Raw genomic sequence first — 18,044 nt, 5'->3', positions numbered from 1 at the left:
CATCTTACTGGTTATCTAACATTCTTACAAATGAATATATCATAATTCACATTTTTCTATCAATTAATTTTTTGTGTGTAAATAATTTTTCTTTTAAATTACTTTCTTCAGACTGGAACAAACTCTGAAAAGTCAGGTTATTGGAGTCAAATCTCTTGACACAGACTGCAAAAGAGCTACCCATAGGGATTGAAATAATTTGTATAACCCTGAATTTTTAATGTCAAAAGAAAAGGAACTGCCATCTATATACAGAATTTAATTATTTGAGAAAGAAATACCTAAGGTATAGCCCAGTGAAAAATTAATTAGTAGAAAATCCTCAGTTATCACAAGATTATTTTTATTGTCATCATTCTTCACTTGTTTTTTGGTGGACAATGTTCTTCTATTGGCTTCCACTCAGTTTACAAATACAAAAGTTTACAGCCAGACACAGAGCAAGCAAGGCCTTCAATATCGCACAAACAAAAACCTAAAAATCTGCAGGTTAGGTTAAGGACACTGTCAACACTAAAAAGCATGTCTTGTTCTTTCAGACTCTTGAGTCATGATGCTTTGAACTAAAGTGAACTTCTTGTCACTTTACTGCCTTGGTCTTTGAGCTGCCAGGCCTATCCCCCTCTCCCTGCCCTTCCCAGTAAGGTCGGGCAAACAGACCTAGGTGTGCCCAGGTGAGTGTTATGTGAAACCATAAAGACATAACCCAGATGGGAAAGAATGTTTCCATCCCTGGTGTAATTAAAGAAGAAAAGAAATCACCCTCTTGGAAACATGTCATGAGGAAGTATTTCTTGTGCCAGAAAGTGCATCATTATGGAAAGTTCTCTGAGAAAGTGCTGATATCCAATACCATCCACCCTGATAACAGAGAAAATGCCCACAGGAGGGCACCCTCTGGCTCAAAGGGTAGTAATTAAACCAGAAATAAGGGTCACAAACACATAAAGAAGAAGACACATAAGAAGACCATAAAACTTAAGTCACCTGTTCATTCTCTGTAAGAAATGAGTAATATCTTGGAGTACGTGGAGGTGGGGGGAGTCCGTAATTAATTCTGGCTGAATATAAGTGTGCAAGATAGAAAGTATACCTCAGATTAAACAATAACTTGACACCATTATGAAGAGTAAATATATAGTTAATTGGGATTTTTAAAATTTTTTTAATAATATAAGATAGCCATTTTTAAGACAAACAAGTATAAAGAAAACAGAGCCAAGACTCACATAGCTGCTATTGATATTAAATAAGTAAATATATGTATGGTTAGGAAATTCAAAAAGTACAGGAAGAATACAACCACTCTCCCAAAAGATAAATTATTCAAACGGTTTTCTTAATTCATTTTTTAAAGACATAAATAAATATAACAAATGTTTTTGGAAATAATTTTTCATATCAGCACTTACAGATCAGCCTCATTGTTTTTGAAGACTATATAATAATCTACTGTAGAATTTAAGTTACTTAACCAATCATCCAGTTATGGAATTTGCAAAGTTTTCTGTTTGGGGCCAGTGCTATCAAGAGTTTTCTGTACATTTGGCTGACTTTTGTAAGTATATCTATGAGGTAGCATTGCTAAACAAGATTATTGACTCAAAGTACATACGATTTTTAATTTAGATTTTTAATGGATAGATATAACCAAAATGCCCTCGGTAAAAGCCAAACCAGTCATTATTCACTCTAATAACACTTTCAGTAGCACCTGAGACTAACAAACTTAAATTTTTATCAGTCTTGTCAAACTCATATGCAAAAAATAATATTTCTTAATTATTAAGATCAAGCATTTTTCATAAGCATATAATGATTCCTTCTCTATTAACTTCTGTTCTTCCCTGTACCCATTTTTCTATTAAATTGTTTTGTTTCATTTTTACTGGCTTGTAAATCATTGTTTCCTGTTTTGTTTGTTTTAATTAAAGAATTCAGCCGTTTGGTCTTTTTTAGGTACTGCTAATACTTTTTCCAATTGTTTATTTGCCTTTTTATCATCTAAATCTTTTATGCAATCAATGTATCAATCTTTTTATTTATAGCATCTGGATTTTTTTTCCCTACAAAGACCAGCATAATTTAAAGGACCTGTCAAGGCCAAATTAAAATAGGCAATGGCAACTTACGAAAAAATTACAAATATTTGCAAACCAGTCATAAAATCAACGGCAAATCTCTAGTTTCAAAAGAGAATAACATTATTTAAAAAAATAAAACTCTACCTCTTATAATTGAGAAGTTTCTCTGAAGATCTTGAAATAAAAATAAAATTCCAATTAGACCTGAAATTATAATATTTGTTTTTTATTTACAAGCCAATCACTGACCCTCTGAAAAGCACAGGGAAGAAAAATCTTCCATCGATCTGAATTTGAAATTACTCGGTTCAAAAGAAAAGTATGGAAACACCCAGTTCTGCTGTGTCATTGTCCATTGTGAGTGAGTGAATCACCGTCTTTCATGGGACTATTTCTCTGCAGGGGCACAAAAGCAGCCTTCTCTCTTTCATCACATTTTGTATCGTGTTTTTCTTCTCATGTGTTACTATCATCCTTGAATCTTGCTTTCTGGTGAATGTGTGTGCTTCCCCAGGTCTCCCTCGCTGCAGGCCCCCTCCACCCTGTCATGTCTTCTCAACGGCAGGAAGGGACTCCAAAACCGGCATCAGTGCCACCCAAAGGCAGACAGGAGGAGCAGCTGCTGCATGCTCTGCTCTCAGAAAACACAACCATCTGGTACCCTACGAGTGCTTACAAGGGAGTGGCCGCCCTTCCAAACAACCGCCAAGAGTCCCAGGAGGGAAGCTCCCCTGGGAGACGGCAGAAGTGCCAGTCCTGCACCCCCAAGTTCCACATCTCACAGCGATGGTTACGGATGCCCTTTCCTCGGTTCCCTCGGAACAGCTGAGACACCACAGCATTTTGGGGGGCCCTTAACAATACATACATACAAATACACAAATAAAGGAGCCCTGGGTAAAATGGTGTATTGAAATCTCCTCACAGACTTTTTCTTTTCCCAGACAAAATAAGAGGGAGGAAAAGGAAAAGAAATGAAGTCAGAGGAGACAGCTGGGTGGGACGGGGGTGGGGGGATCTCACAAGCCCACCTCGGTCAGTCCCAACTCGGCCCAAAATCTGCAGAGCAAGGGACTCTCCCCCATACATGCGTCTGTGGAGTCAGGGGCCCTGAAGGACCCCTTTTCTCCTTCTGACAGTGGAGGTGGGGAAATGGCTGCTGGAACATTCAAACTACGACACACGGAAAGTGAACAAGGAGCCTGACTCTGCTGGAGATGCTCCCAGGGCTACACATAAAAACAGGAAAAGAATCCAAAGTTGGAGATGCACTTCCCTAACTGGATGGGTGAATGTGGTATAAAACCTTTAACAAAACGTCAAAGGAGAGCATGGAGACTGGCTAAGCTAATATGCCTGTATCTCATCTCCACCAGCATCCCAACCATCCCTCATGCTGGAGAAAACTGGCACATATAGGATATGCTCAGACACTGCATCAGAGTTTGCAGGAGAAATCAAACTTGTCTCAGGTTTACTGAAAAGAGAGTCAAGGGCAAATACAACACCTGGGCTAAGCGGCCCAAGCATCAGTCACATGAAAACAAAGAGTAAAACAGCTATCTAAACATTCTGGAGGGAAGCAAACAAACAAAGCCAGCAAAAGAAAGCCATGGGCCATGGCTGGAAAAGAAACAACTCAGATAAAATGAAGAATTTCTTTACAACTGTTTAATAAAGAAGAACAATTTAATAAGAACAAACATTCAGAAAACAAGAGCTGATTAAAAAAAGATGATAAATAAATAAATGAAAAGAGAAGTTGCAAATCTAAGGGATAAAAATAACCAAAAAAATCATTACTGTGGAACTCTAAATGATCTAGAAACCCCAAAACAAAGATAACAACACTGATTTTTTTTTAAAAAAAACAGTTTTAAAGGCAAAAATATTAACACAAAAAGCTAACAGAATCAGCTTTGAAAAACAAAAGACTCCACAGAATAAGGATAATTGCCATCCCTGAAGCAGAGAATCCAACAAATGGAACAAAAAGTATGCTCAAAGATATAACACAGGAGAATTTCCCTAAAACAGAGAAAACTTTATTTCAAGACTGAAAGAGTATGCTGTATTTCTAAAGAATAAGCTGCAGCTGAACTAGAGCTATTGAACTTCCAAGATAAAGGAAATATACTACAAATATCCACACAAGAGGAAAAATATCTATCTGGCCTCAAACATATCCTCAAAATATTCAATACTAGATAACAATGCATCAATATTTACAAAGTTCTAATAGAAAGAAAGTGTGATAAAAATACAATACCCAGCCAAAATGACCCTTAAATAAAACCAACATACATACATTCTCAACCATAAAAGAACACAGATGATTACTAACCATGAACCCTAAGGGGAAAAAGGCTTAGCAATGAAATCCAGCCGAAATGAAAATGGGACAAAACTAAAAATCCAATTAATATCACTCTGCTTCCAATACACTGACCAGCAACAATAGGGCAATGCCTGCTGGAAGAATATAGTTTTGTTGCATTGCTGATCTTACAGAAATGAGAGAGTAAAAGAAATCTCCAAAGAGCTCGCAGGAGAGAATTGATAAAAGAAATTAATTAAAAAAAATAAAGAAGTCATGAGTTGAATCTTTAACTGCAAGGTTGAATTACAAAAGAGAGTGTACCCCTCAAGGGGAGTGGAGAGAAAGCAGGTGAGGCATTTAAATAGCTAATGGCTGAGAATTTTCCAGAACATATAAAGTGCACAAATTTCACTGATAAAAGAAATATAACATGTACCAGGAAACATAAATCCACATTAACAGCTTCAGCACAAGAGTCAAAGAGGAGATCCCAATAGCAATTCAATAAATAAAGACACACTACCTCAAAGGAATAATTAGACTTATCAAAGACTCATTAATAGCAGGAAACCAGAAGACAATTAAATATCTTTAGACTACTTGGAGAAATTTGGTTGATCTAGAATTGTGTACCCAGAAAACTCATCTCTCAAAAATGAGGGTAGGGCTTCCCTGGTGGCGCAGTGGTTGAGAATCCGCCTGCCAATGCGGGGGACACGGGTTCGAGCCCTGGTCTGGGAAGATCCCATATGCCTCGAAGCAGCTGGGCCCGTGAGCCACAATTACTGAGCCTGTGCGTCTGGAGCCTGTGCTCCGCAACAAGAGAGGCCGCGATGGTGAGAGGCCCGCGCACCGCGATGAAGAGTGGCCCCCGCTTGCCACAACTAGAGAAAGCCCTTGCACAGAAACGAAGACCCAACACAACCATAAAAATAAAAATTTTAAAAAATTTAAAAAATTTAAAAAAAAAAATGAGGGTAAAAGAATATTTTCAGATAATCAGAAACCAAGTTATCCAACATAAGGACACAGACTGGATGAAAGTAAAGAGACAAAAAATATATACTAGGTAAATAGTAAACAAATTAACTACGGTAATATCAGACAAGAGACTTGAAAACACAGAGCATTATTAGATACAGAGAGGATCACTACATAATAAAATAAGTGATGCAATAGGAAAATATAATAATTTTGCGCATTTATATGCTTAATAAATGTAATCAAAATATATAAAGCAACAACTGATAGAACTACAGAAAGAAAATTCCAAAGTTACTTTCGTAGGAGAATTCAATCCTATCTCACCATCATTCTGATAATTTTCAGTAAGAAAGTGTTCATTTGTTTGTTTGTTTGTTTGGCCACACGGCATGCGGGATCCTAGTTCCCCAGCCAGGGATCAAACCTGTGTCCCCTGCAGTGGAAGCAGGGAGTCTTAACCACTGGACTGCCAGGGAAGTCCCGAAAGTGTATTTTTAAAATTAAACACCATTACAGTTCTTTTTTTCTATCAACTATTCATTGTCATCCAAGAGTAAAGACATTAAAGATGCAGCAAGCTTATAAAGTACTATTTTCTAAAAGAAATAGAAGGAATTTTCATTTTTATTATCTTACTTTTGGTCATGCAAACACTTGATGATATAAATCTTATGTCCCCCATAAATCTGGTTAGAAATCACTTTTGATTTTGTTGACTGAGTTAAAGTCTATAGTAGGACAAAGTACTGGGTACAAGTGGTCCAAAGCAAGATAAAAGACTACAATAAAAATGCTAGATCTTAAAAAAGAAACTGGTTTATGCACTAAACGTTTTGTGCCTTGGTTTAGTATTAACATGATGTCTGTATAAAATGACAAAAAGAACCAGTGTTGACTCACGTTATATTTCCTTTCATTCTGCATTATCCCAGATTGCTAAATGTGTTCTTTCTGAGAAGTCTGATTGAATAACTATATACATTTACTGTCTTATGTGACAGTTTTTTCATTGTTAGAGATTTCAGTAATTAAAATGGGAAACAGAAGCTTAGGTTATTTTCCTTATCAAAACTATGTTCTTTGGAGCCACATTATTATGATGGTTTCGTGCTCTTATACATCTGATGTCTTAAGCTGAGTGCAGTTTAGGGGATCCTCTGTAATTAAAGGAAGGTCCTTCTTTCCTTTAACACTGTGATCCAACCTGTGACAAATCTGTACTATACACTATGTAAATGGCTAATAAGTCAATTACAAACCAACTGAATGCACCAACCTTAGTGCTGGTGCTGAAATCTCTTCAGAATAGTCATCATGATCTCAAAGTTTGTTTCAAAAGTGTCAATCAAAACTGAAGATGAAACACTAATGCATGTTGAATTCTCATGCTTTAGGTGTACTTCCTTTTTTAGAGTTTTTCATTCTTTGCTATTTTTACCGTACTGTCTCATTTAAATTTCCTACACGCTAACTTTGTTTGTGCAATTGAAATAAAATTGCAGTATATACAAAAATAAAATAGGATACCATTTATATTATCAATGAAAAGTTAAAGTAACTGGAGGTAGGGGGAATCTAACCAAAATATGTGCAATTATTTCATGAAGAAAATTATGAAACTTTATTAAAAGACACCAGAGAGAACCTAAATAAATGAATAAACATTGTTAATGCATAAGAAATAGCAATATCATAAAGATGTTAATTCTACCCAAATTGATCCATAGGTTCAATACAATTCCAATGGAATTCCAACAAGGTTTTGTTTGTTTTGTTTTGATTTTGCTGTTGTTGTCAACTTTAATGAGTTGACATTTTTTTAATTCATAAAATTATTTGGGAAAACAAAGGGACTTCCCTGGTGGCCCAGTGGTTAAGACTCCGTGCTTCCAAGGCAGAGGGTGTAGGTTCTATCCCTGGCCAGGGAACTAAGATCCCACATGCTGCATGGCATGGCCAAAAATAATAATAAAATAATTTTTTTTAAAAAAAGAGAGGGAGAAGAGTAGAGAATGTGAGAGAAAAAAAAAAAAAAAAGCAAAGAAAACAAAGACCAAAAGTATCCAACACAATTTTCAACAACAGATTAAAAGAATCTGTCCTCCCACACATCAAGACTTTATATAAAATGGCAGTAAGTAAGACCACTTGCTATTACTTCAACAATATGGAAACTGACCTAGGGAACAGCACATAGAGCCTAGGAACAGAGGTTTGTATACCTGGAAACTTGATACAGGAAAAAAGGTGGTCAACGGACCAATAGGAGAAAAACTTGCTCTTCAACAAATTGTGCCACATAATTGGTTATCCTCAGAGTGAGGGTACAAAACTCTTAATGTGGAAAAAAGAAATTTTTTAAATGTTTGCAAGAAAACATAGAGCATCTCCTTCAGTTTTGTTTGTCTTAAATAATACACACACACACTCACACACACACAACCCATAGACCACAAAGGAAAATTAAGCCATGTTAAATTAAAATCTCTGATCCTCAGGGAAGTTATTTGAAAAGTGAGATTCACCACAGACTTGAAGAATCTATTTCAACATACACAACAACAAGATAGTATCCAGAATATATACACATGCCTACAAATCAATGAGGAGATAATCCAATAGAAAACAGTCAAAAAACAGGAGCAAAGAAGAGCAAACTATGGACCCTCAGAAATATACGAGCAGACGTTCAATCTCAGTAGGACTCAGGCAGACACAAATTATCCCCAGGAGGTACCATTTTACATCTACCAGTTTGGGAAAAGTAAAAAGTATTGGTGAGGATACAGATCAACAGGATCTTAGAAGGCAGCCTGACAACATTATTAAGCTGAAGATGTGCAAATTCTATGGCTCAGTAATTCAGCAACTATGTAAGAGCTTGAACCATATTAGTTTACCTATATTAGACTAGCTTTAACCTATAAAAAAGGTTCCACCTAATAGCTACTTTTTGAGAAGGCATAATAAGTGTCAACCAAAGGTGTGCTCACTACTGCTGACAATAGCATTATTTGTGAATGAAAAAAAATTTAAGGAAGTCATGCAAATAAAAAAAGGGGGGGATGTATCAATAAACGCTGGTGCACTAGAGCAATAAAACAAGTGACCTCATTCCTTCCTCAGGAGGAGTGTACCGGTAAGGTGCTGGGGAAACAGCAGTGAACACACACGGGGGAGGGGGTGTGAAGGCCTGTGAAGGTATCTCCCTGGAGCCCGGAGCCCCTGAAGGAGGCGCTGCTGGGGACGCAGCTGTAAAGAGGGCCAGGCCCTCCCCCTGCCTCTCGTTTGCACCCCCTGAGTGCTCACGAGCTCTTGCTCATCCATCACTTCATCCTCTCAACATCAGTGAGGTAGGGAACCCTGTGCCCATTTTACACACTGGGGACCAAGGGGAAAATTCTTTTCCCTGGCATCCTTGAACCAGCTTGTGATGGAACCTGGATCTGGAGACGGAGTCTCAGGCCTGCAGATTAAATAAGCTAACTCTCCATCTCACTTGAACAAAACGTCTTACAGACTGAGTTTAAACCCATTTTTTAAATCCCCCAAGCTGCTCGGGCAGCATATGGGTTTGGTTACAATCGAAAACCACATAGAATAAAACTCTTTGGTACAACAAAATATAATTGTAAACGAATGAAGAAGGAAAGAGGGGTCCTTGGAGGGAAGAGCAGGCCATGAGATCTCACCGGCTGAGAGGGAGGGAAACGGCCTAACAAGGTTCGAATATCGAGGAAGCTGAAGTCCAACGTAGAATTAGCCTGCTGCCCTTCCCCTTGGAAACAAAGGGCTTTGCAATAAGCGTGAAATTCTACTGTGTCTCTTTGGGGCGCTTGGGCCTCTGGATGCCAGCCGCTCAGAAGAGAAGACTTTCCCGTAAGTATTATGAGGTCCTTGCCATAAAATACTGCAAGAGAAGCGGGTTCCAGCAGAGAATGAGCCAACGCCCAAGGGCAACCACCAGCTGAGCTGGTCCAAGTGCACCGCAATTCAGAACTGGGGCTTCTGACTGTCTCTCCCGCACAGTCCAAACTTCCCTCCCCAGGAGGACCTTTTCCAAACCTTTATGTTGGTTATGGAGTTAGTTTGGTACTGACAGGAAGACATAAATAAACTCTCCCTTTCCTTAATTTTTTTGAGCTTTATACTGAAAAACAGTTGCTTTTCTTTCAACAAACATGCATTAAACATTCGTTTAACACTTTGCTCTTTCCAGCACTGCTCGGGAGACTGCAGAGTGAGTCATAACGCTGAATGAGGAATAAATTCTTCCCTCAAGGACTCGAAGGAAACAAGCAAACAATCACCCAAGTTAAAGGGAACACTGGTAGGAGATGCACATTGGTACAACCTTTCTGGAAGTCAGGTGAACTATATGTTTCAAAATAGTAGATGTGTAGACTCTTTGAAACAAAGATTCCAATTCAATGGATGTTTCTAAGGAGACAGTTGGAAAAATACGTACCCCCAAAAAAGTGATTTTGATATTGTTTCCTGCCACAGTTAAGTCCAGTGATCATACAGAAGGCTACAGCCAAAAGGCTGACTGAGGTCACAGGAGAGGAGAAGGGCAAGGGGACGAGTGTCCAGAGACTGCGTGCTCTGTCCACAGGGACACAGCTGGCCCCAGATGACCGCAGGGCACACAAGAGAGGAGGGCTGAGACCACCCTCTCCCCCCAAGCACCTGCTCACACTCAGCACAGTTCTGATCCAAATTCCAACTGGCCTTGTTTTTTAACTCAAAAATAATACTAAAATGTAATTCGTGAGCAAATATGCTCCAAAAGCAGAGCAAATTCTGAATGAAAACGCAGAGCTATGAAAGATGATAATCCTACAAAATAGTAGAACATATTAAAGTATCGATGCTTTTTAAAAAATGAAACTGGTGCAAAAATGCAGATCAATGAAATAGCATGCGAAGTCCAAAAATAGACTCTACTGAGTTTCAAAACACATGACAAAATAACCTTTTTGATACAATGAAGCAAGGAAGAATTCACCCATGGTGTCAGGCCACCTGAATTCAGATTTTGCCACAAAGATAAACTAAAGCCTTACACAGTGCTCAGAAGTGCACTCTCCATAGACAGAAGTCCAGAAGAGTAAATATAATAGTAGAAAAACTAGAAGAGAGGAGGAGAATATTGGTCAAACCTATGGATGAATGAAGCATATAATTCCTGCAATTTTGGAATTACAAAAGACATACTTCAAAGAGAAGGGGAGATGACAAGATATACAAATTTTATCTAAACAATAAAAATAAAGAAACACAAGAAAAGAACAAGTAGCTGTGGAAACACTGGTAATACATGTAGCAAGGTCTTAATAACCAAACAGCAAGAGAAACTGCCAAGCCTCTAATTATGAAATTGGAAGAGAATTTGATGCACAGTTAATATAAGGGACAATACATATTTTTAAAAATGCTCCTTCTGGGCTTCCCTGGTGGCGCAGTGGTTGAGAATCTGCCTGCCAATGCAGGGGACACGGGTTCGAGCCCTGGTCTGGGAAGATCCCACATGCCACGGAGCAACTGGGCCCGTGAGCCACAATTACTGAGCCTCGGCATCTGGAGCCTGTGCTCCGCAACAAGAGAGGCCGCGATGGTGAGAGGCCCGCGCACCGCGATGAAGAGTGGTCCCCACTTGCCGCAACTAGAGAAAGCCCTCGCACAGAAACGAAGACTCAGCACAGTCAAAAATAAATAAATAAATAAATAAAAGAACGTGAATTTCTAAAAAAAAAATGCTCCTTCTTACACTAAGCCCTCAAGATAGAATATTGAATAAGTCTTATTATAAGCTACTTGCACAGGTACTAAACTTGGAAAAGCACAGACCACACACACCCTCACAGCTGGAGAACCACTGCAGGGCCAGAAGACAGGGCCTGGACACACCAGCAGGCATCACGGGGCTTGACATCCCTTCTGGAAAGAAGCCACTGACAGGTAGCACGAACCATCGAGATGGATGGCAATCTGAGCCCCCTTTGGCTTATATTACTATTTCGGATTCATTCTAAGACCATTACTTTTACCCTAATCCCTGCTGTGTGCAGCGTCTTGTCCTATTCAGCCACGCTAGCCTTCAACAAATATACCCAACACATGTTTTTTCAAAGCTCTTCACTGGAGGAACCTGGGAGAGAGCCCTGGGGTTCCAGGCAGCGTGGACCAGACCCAGGCGGTGAAATGGGACCCGGAAGGCCCACCAGGCAGGCTGTGGGGAGGCCAGGCGAGCCCCGATCCTGGTCTAAAGAAGATGATGGTCTGACCCCGCTGGGCTTGACAGCCGTGACCCAGGCGCAGATGAGAGGGGACTGGCAGTGGAGAGACTCCATGCTCACAGGCCCACCCAGGTCCAGTGCAACTCTGCTTTCACTCTCATTTTCAGTCTTTTACAGCAGCTCTTTTCCCCGCACCCAGCGGTGATTCTCTAAGTCTGGGACAAAGGTCAAGATGGGATGCCGGCACCACGCCTCCCCTCCCCTTTGGCGGTGGGAGGGGTCTAGGGTATGCTGGTCAGACTCTGCCAGCAGCTTCAGCTTCAAACCAACCCCTGCTGGTGGGCGCACCCCGGGGACCAGGGCGCACAGGCACCGTGGAGGCCCTCGGGGGAGCGCTGATATGGCTGCAGCAGGCAACGGTCCCCGGTGGGCGGGAACCAGGGGGAGAGAATGGTGCACACTGAGTGGAGAGCACAGAGCTGACCTCACACCGAGGCCCTGCAAAGCGGTCCTCGGAGCCCCTGGATGGAAAACGTGCTCTTTGGTCTAGAAGCTTGCCCAGGAGACAGCCTCAGCTGCAATACAACCTCATGAAACAAGCCTCGAGGTGCTCTGCCTCTTTCTCTGCAGTTATTCTTACTAGGAGGTTAGTTTGGTTTTCTTAATCTTTCTTATAATTGAAAAACCAGGCCCATCTGGGCCAAAGAAACCAACTATTAATAAATAAACCAGGGAAACAACAGGATTCCCACCAAGTAAGAAGGAGGCGGCTTGTTTTGTGATTTTTGGTTGTTTAATTTTTTTTTTTTCCACAGAAGCTTCACAAACCCACCGTCCTAGAAACAACCTTCCAGACTAGCCTTCTGATAATCTTGTCATCTTCCCTCCAATATTCTGGTAACAATTTCAGCAAAAGAGCAATGTAAAGAGATTATTTTTTCACCCTGACAAACAACCCAATTGGAAAATGAGGAACTGGACACCTTGTTTTTGAAATCCTTTCGTGTCAGTTTTCCATACCTTTAAAAAAGACTGGATATTCTGACATCTTAAACTCAGGCAGTGATGCAGGACATCAGGAATGCTTCCAGACAAACAAAACTCTGCATAAGACCCTTCCTTTATAGGCAAACCTCGCTGCCCTTCAAAGCTGTTTCTATGTTCCGTCTTTTATTTAATCACCAGTGCTTTGAACGAGAGCACGGGAGGAAAATGGAACTAAAGTCAGAGGATCAGAAGCAAATCAAGATCAATCATAATGAAAGAAAGGGCCCTGCTGAGATCATGATTATGACCAGGGGAAAATGCAAACAAAACCCAACCAGCCTAGCAGGGGCCAGCCCCACCCTCTAAAAGGATGTCTGCTTTTCCGTAGTTCAATTTCTGGACCGCATGTCCTAGATCACTGCTCTGAGTAAACTGAAACACACCTGAATGACCTTCGTGACCTTCCATGACTGGACCTGTTTCCTCCCAGGGTCCAGGGCAGCCAGGCCAGCGCTGAGGACCCCATGGCCCACAAGGGCAATGACTGGTAGAAAGATGATCAGCTTCATCTCTAAGCCGGACAGAATTCTGCTGAATGGTTTTCCAGTTTTACTAGCGAGCCCCCGGGGGCTCCCTTGAGGCCATGGGCACCTGCCTGAGATGTGACTCCAGACAGAGGGAGAGAAGTGGGCCCTGTTAGCTGTCCCTGTGACCTTAGCAGGGAAACTGCTGGAAACACAGAATCGTGCAGGCTCCCCAACGCTGCCCCGGGGATGCCCTTGCCTTCCTGTACTCACCTCGCTCGGCAGGCCGGGTCTGCAGGTCCATGGGCTCATGGGTGGAGGTCTCCTGGAGGGGGAGAGGTCAGTGCTAGGAGGTGGCTGGCAGGTCACTGCCCCAGGCTCCACTGCTGACCAGCTGGCCAGGGAAGATGCCCGACCCCAGGGATCTCTATCCACAGAAGCACTGAGTCACTGTCTGCTTCTGCCAGGCACAGGCACACCAGAGAGCAGGGTGACCGCCACCCAGACCTCCATCGGGGGTGGGCGAGGGCCACCAGGCTCTGTCCTGCGGCCTGTGCTGGACATACCAACAGAAGGGTCTGAGCAGGGCCAGGCCACTGGTGGTGTACCTGGGTCACGTGGCCCGGGTCCTTCCACAGAGCACCCTAGGGCCTCCTAAGGGACCAAAGCCAATGAGGCCAGAGGTCCTGGGGCTCTGACGTCCCGAGAGAGCAGGGAGGACTCAGCGTGAGAGCATTCCTTGGGCCCCCTGGTGGTGGACGCCCCTGTGTCCCAGAGTTCAGTGTCATCCAGCTGGTCCCTGCACTGACGCGGCCATTCTGGTGGGACACAGGCCACTGGCCTTGGCGGGGCCCTGGATGTGCAGCTTGGGAGGCTGTCAGCCAGTGGTGGGCACCCCCTGCCCCTTGGCCAGCCCCTCCCAGAGCAGCCCTGAGGCTGAAGCTTAGCCTCACGGCCTGGAGGGGAAGGATGCAGGGCCACAGCGTGTTATCATTCACCCCTCCCAGAGCAGAGAACGTTAAGAGTGTTCTCAGGGGGCTTGTGCCAATGAACCCTTTATCTGCTCCAGCCTATTTCTCAAGGGGCGGGGGGCTGGGGGGAGCCCGGGGCACACCTGACTCCCAATCCACCAACAAGCTCGGTGCTATTTCAAAGTCCCAAGTGTCTCTTGAGGCTAGAGTGGAGCCAGCGTGCCTTAGCCCCAGGCTGGGCCCTGTTAACACTCTGTCGTGGGTGGACGGTCCCCCCCAGACCCACACGGTAGAGTCCTAACCCCCAGCACCTCAGAATGTGACCTTACTTGGAAACAGAGTTACTGCAGATACAGTTAGTCAAGTTGAGATGGGGGTCATACCAGAGGAAGGTGGGGTCCTAACACAAAACAACTGTGCCCTTATGAAAAGGAGACATTGGATGACCTGGTGGACCCACCATAATTCTGTCTAAGAGAAAGTGCGCGTTTTACCACACAGGTAGCCCTTTAAAGCAAGAAGACAACACTTCACGTGTGGGCAGGGATCTGGATGTGGCAGAAGTGTGTTCTTGGTGAAATGCTGGCCAGGAGAGTTTTGTTCTTTCCACCAGCCCCCTCCAGCCCCCAGCTGGGAGTGCACCATGGATTTTCAGGATAAAGATGTCCTTGCAATAAACTACGCTCCAAGCTCCCTCCACTAGCCCAAGTCTTCAGCAGAAGTTCACCAACCCCCAAAGGCTTGCATCAGCTTCCGTTCATGAGTCAGGAACTAGAGGCTGGTCCAGCTGGGGATGGGGTCAGCGAGGGGGCAAGGGAGTTACGGGAGGTGAGACGCAGAGCAGAAGGGAAGAGCCCCACAGGTGCAACCGTGACCTGGAGCTGGTCACCACTCCACAACCCTCGGGGTCGACTGAGGCACTGAGCCATCTCCGGTGAGCAGGCAGTGGCTCAGCCTCTTCAGGAAAACACGGAAAAACCCCCAAAGAATGCAGAGCTGGGAGACACCCAAGCAGCAGACACTTGGCTTCCATTATTTTTTCTTGTTGTTGTTATTAAAGTATTAAAATGAGATCAATGAACAGATTGATTTACAGTTAGAATGAAATATAAAAATGAACATATAAATTCATGTGGAAAAGCATGGCTCACGGTCAGGAGGTATTCTCCAGTGTCCGGAAGGTTTCTCCGAAGCAGCCCACCTGGACTCCCCTGGGGGCACCACCAACTGCTGCCTACTTGCCCAAATGCAGGTGTCCTACCTCTGACCCAGAAACCTGCTCCAGGAAATCTCTTCAAGAGCAATGACCCAGCATCAGATACATCCTTCATGCATCAAGATGTCCTTCCCAATAGTAAGAGCTGGGAAGAACGTTCACACCCAACATGAAGATATGGTTGAATTAATTATGTGTATCCAACTGACAAACTATTATTCAATAAAACCATTATATAAGAAGACTAAGCAGCAACTTTTAAAATGTTGGGATTCAATGTTAAGTGGAAAAAAAAGCAAAAAGCTATAATTTTAATCATGTAAAAATACATACCAAATGACAAGAAAAGACCTGGTCGGGGGTCGGGGAACTGAGATCCCACATGTTGTGTGGTGTGGCCAAAAAAAAATCATGTGAGTTTCCTTTTTGTTTTGGGGGGTTTGGAGGGGTTCCTTCCATATTGCCTGATTGACAGTTTAGGGCCCCCCAAACTCTGGAAATGCAAACAAACACAGATAGGAAAAGTTCTGAGAAAAAAGCTTCATCCTTGAGCCAGAGGACCTACAAAGAGACCTCACAGCGTGGAGTCCTGTTGAATCTCCCGAGTTCAGCTCTGGTGTACCCCGTAACAGACGTAGACCCTGCAGTGGGGAGGGGCGGCAGCAGCACAAGAAGCCTAAGGCCCCTGCGTCCCAGCCCAGGCACCCCAGGAGAAGGTGACTGCAGGAACCTCTGGGTGGGCAACATCACAGATCAGATGGGGCAGAGAAGGAGATCCCTTAGCTCTGTATATGAGTCCTTGGGATCCCCTTGAGCTGTGCACACCTGGAGCAGACAGAATGTCAACATAGCAAAGGGCTTGAAAACAGAACTCAAAGTAGACACTGCCCAGGACCCAGACTGGACCCTGGATTATACTCTTCAGCGTTTATCCTGAAGAAATGAAAACATAATGTTCACACAAAATTCTGCATGTGAATGTTCATAGCAGCTGTACTCATGATAGCACAAAACTGGAAACCAAAATGTCCTTCAATAAGTGAGTGGTTAAACATTGTCATTCATCCACACCCTGTAAGACTACTCAGCGATGAGAAGGAATGAACTGTTGATACAGGCAACAACCTGGATGAATCACGTGAAGAATGTCCACCTCAAAAGTCACATACTGTATGATTCCATTTATATAACATTCTCAAGATGACAGAGTTATAAAGATGGAAAACATCTTAGTGGTGGGGGCAGGGCTTGGGTCTGATTACAGAAGGTAGCAGGAGGGAACGGAACAGTTCTGTGCATCAGTTGCGGTTCCATGAATCTACATGTGTGATACAATAGCACAGAACCACACACACACGTGCCAGCGTCAGTTTTCTGATTTTGGTATTACACCACAGTTATGTGAGACATAGCCATTGGAGGAACCAGTGTGAACATTAGGTGTGGTTTCTCTGCACTGCCTTTGCAACTTCCTATGTATCTACACTTGCTGCAAAATAAAATGTTTTTAAAAAGTCATAGTACTGCATATTTAAAAAAAAAAAAAAAGGCCATGAATAACCTAGTGGCAAGACGGGAATAAAGACACAGACCTTCTAGAGAATGGACTTGAGGATATGGGGAGGGGGTGGGGTGAGATGTGACAGGGTAAGAGAGTGTCATGGACATATATACACTACCAAATGTAAAATAGATAACTAGTGGGAAGCAGCCGCATAGCACAGGGAGATCAGCTCGGAGCTTTGTGACCACCTAGAGGGGTGGGATGGGGAGGGTGGGAGGGAGGGAGATGCAAGAGGGAAGAGAAATGGGAACATATTGTATATGTATAACTGATTCACTTTGTTATAAAACAGAAGCTAACACACCATTGTAAGGCAATTATACTTCAATAAAGATGTTAAAAGTTCAAAAAAAAAAATTCGTTACTTCTGTGAGGAATGCCATTGGTAGTTTGATAGGGATTGCATTGAATCTGTAGATTGCTTTGGGTAGTATAATCATTTTCACATTATTGATTCTTCCAATCCAAGAACATGGTATATTTCTCCATCTGTTTATGTCATCTTTGATTTCTTTCATCAGTGTTTTATAGTTTTCTGAGTACAGGTCTTTTGCCTGCTTAGGTGGCCTGCCTAGGTGAGTTTATTCCTAGGTATTTTATTCTTCTTGTTGTGATGGTAAATGGGATTGTTTCCTTAACTGGACACGTGGACATGGCGGGGAAGGAGAGGGTGGGACGAATTGGGAGATTAAGTTTGACATAAATACACTACCATATGTAAAATAGATAGCTAGTGGGAACCTTCTGTATAGCACAGGGAGCTCAGCTTGGTGTGCTGTGATGACCTAGGTGGGTGGGATGGGGGCGGGGGTAGGAGGGAGGTCCAAGAGGGAGGGGATATAAATATACATATAACTGATTCACTTCACTGTACAGCAGAAACTAACACAAGAGTGTAAAGCAATTATACTCCAATTTTTAAAAAAAAAGTTCATTACATTGTATGTAAAACAAAACAAAAACGACCAGCTGGCAGAGCACCAGTCTTATCCTGTTCTGGTGGCCAAAGCTGCTACATGAGACTCAAAGCAAAGAACGCAGTCCCCAGATTCAGAAACAAAACTCAGTTGACCTGTATGTTCAGTCTCATCCCCCTCCCACAGAACTGGTACAGGGGTCTCACATGACTCTTTGCCCACCAGTGAGACATTTGTG

The 18,044-nt window shown here is 42.7% G+C and overlaps 1 protein-coding gene across 1 annotated transcript in view; it reads right to left on the bottom strand.

Moving 5' to 3' along the window:
- The window catches only part of ABCA13 (ATP binding cassette subfamily A member 13), a gene marked incomplete at its 5' end in the record, with an annotated part of 329,842 nt that overhangs the window by 309,183 nt on the left and 2,615 nt on the right, over positions 1 to 18,044 (bottom strand).

Source organism: Balaenoptera physalus (assembly GCF_965194825.1).
Source record: "Balaenoptera physalus genome assembly, chromosome: 8".
NCBI classification, from domain to species: Eukaryota; Metazoa; Chordata; class Mammalia; order Artiodactyla; family Balaenopteridae; genus Balaenoptera; species Balaenoptera physalus.
This window is presented reverse-complemented; position numbering and strand designations above follow the sequence as displayed.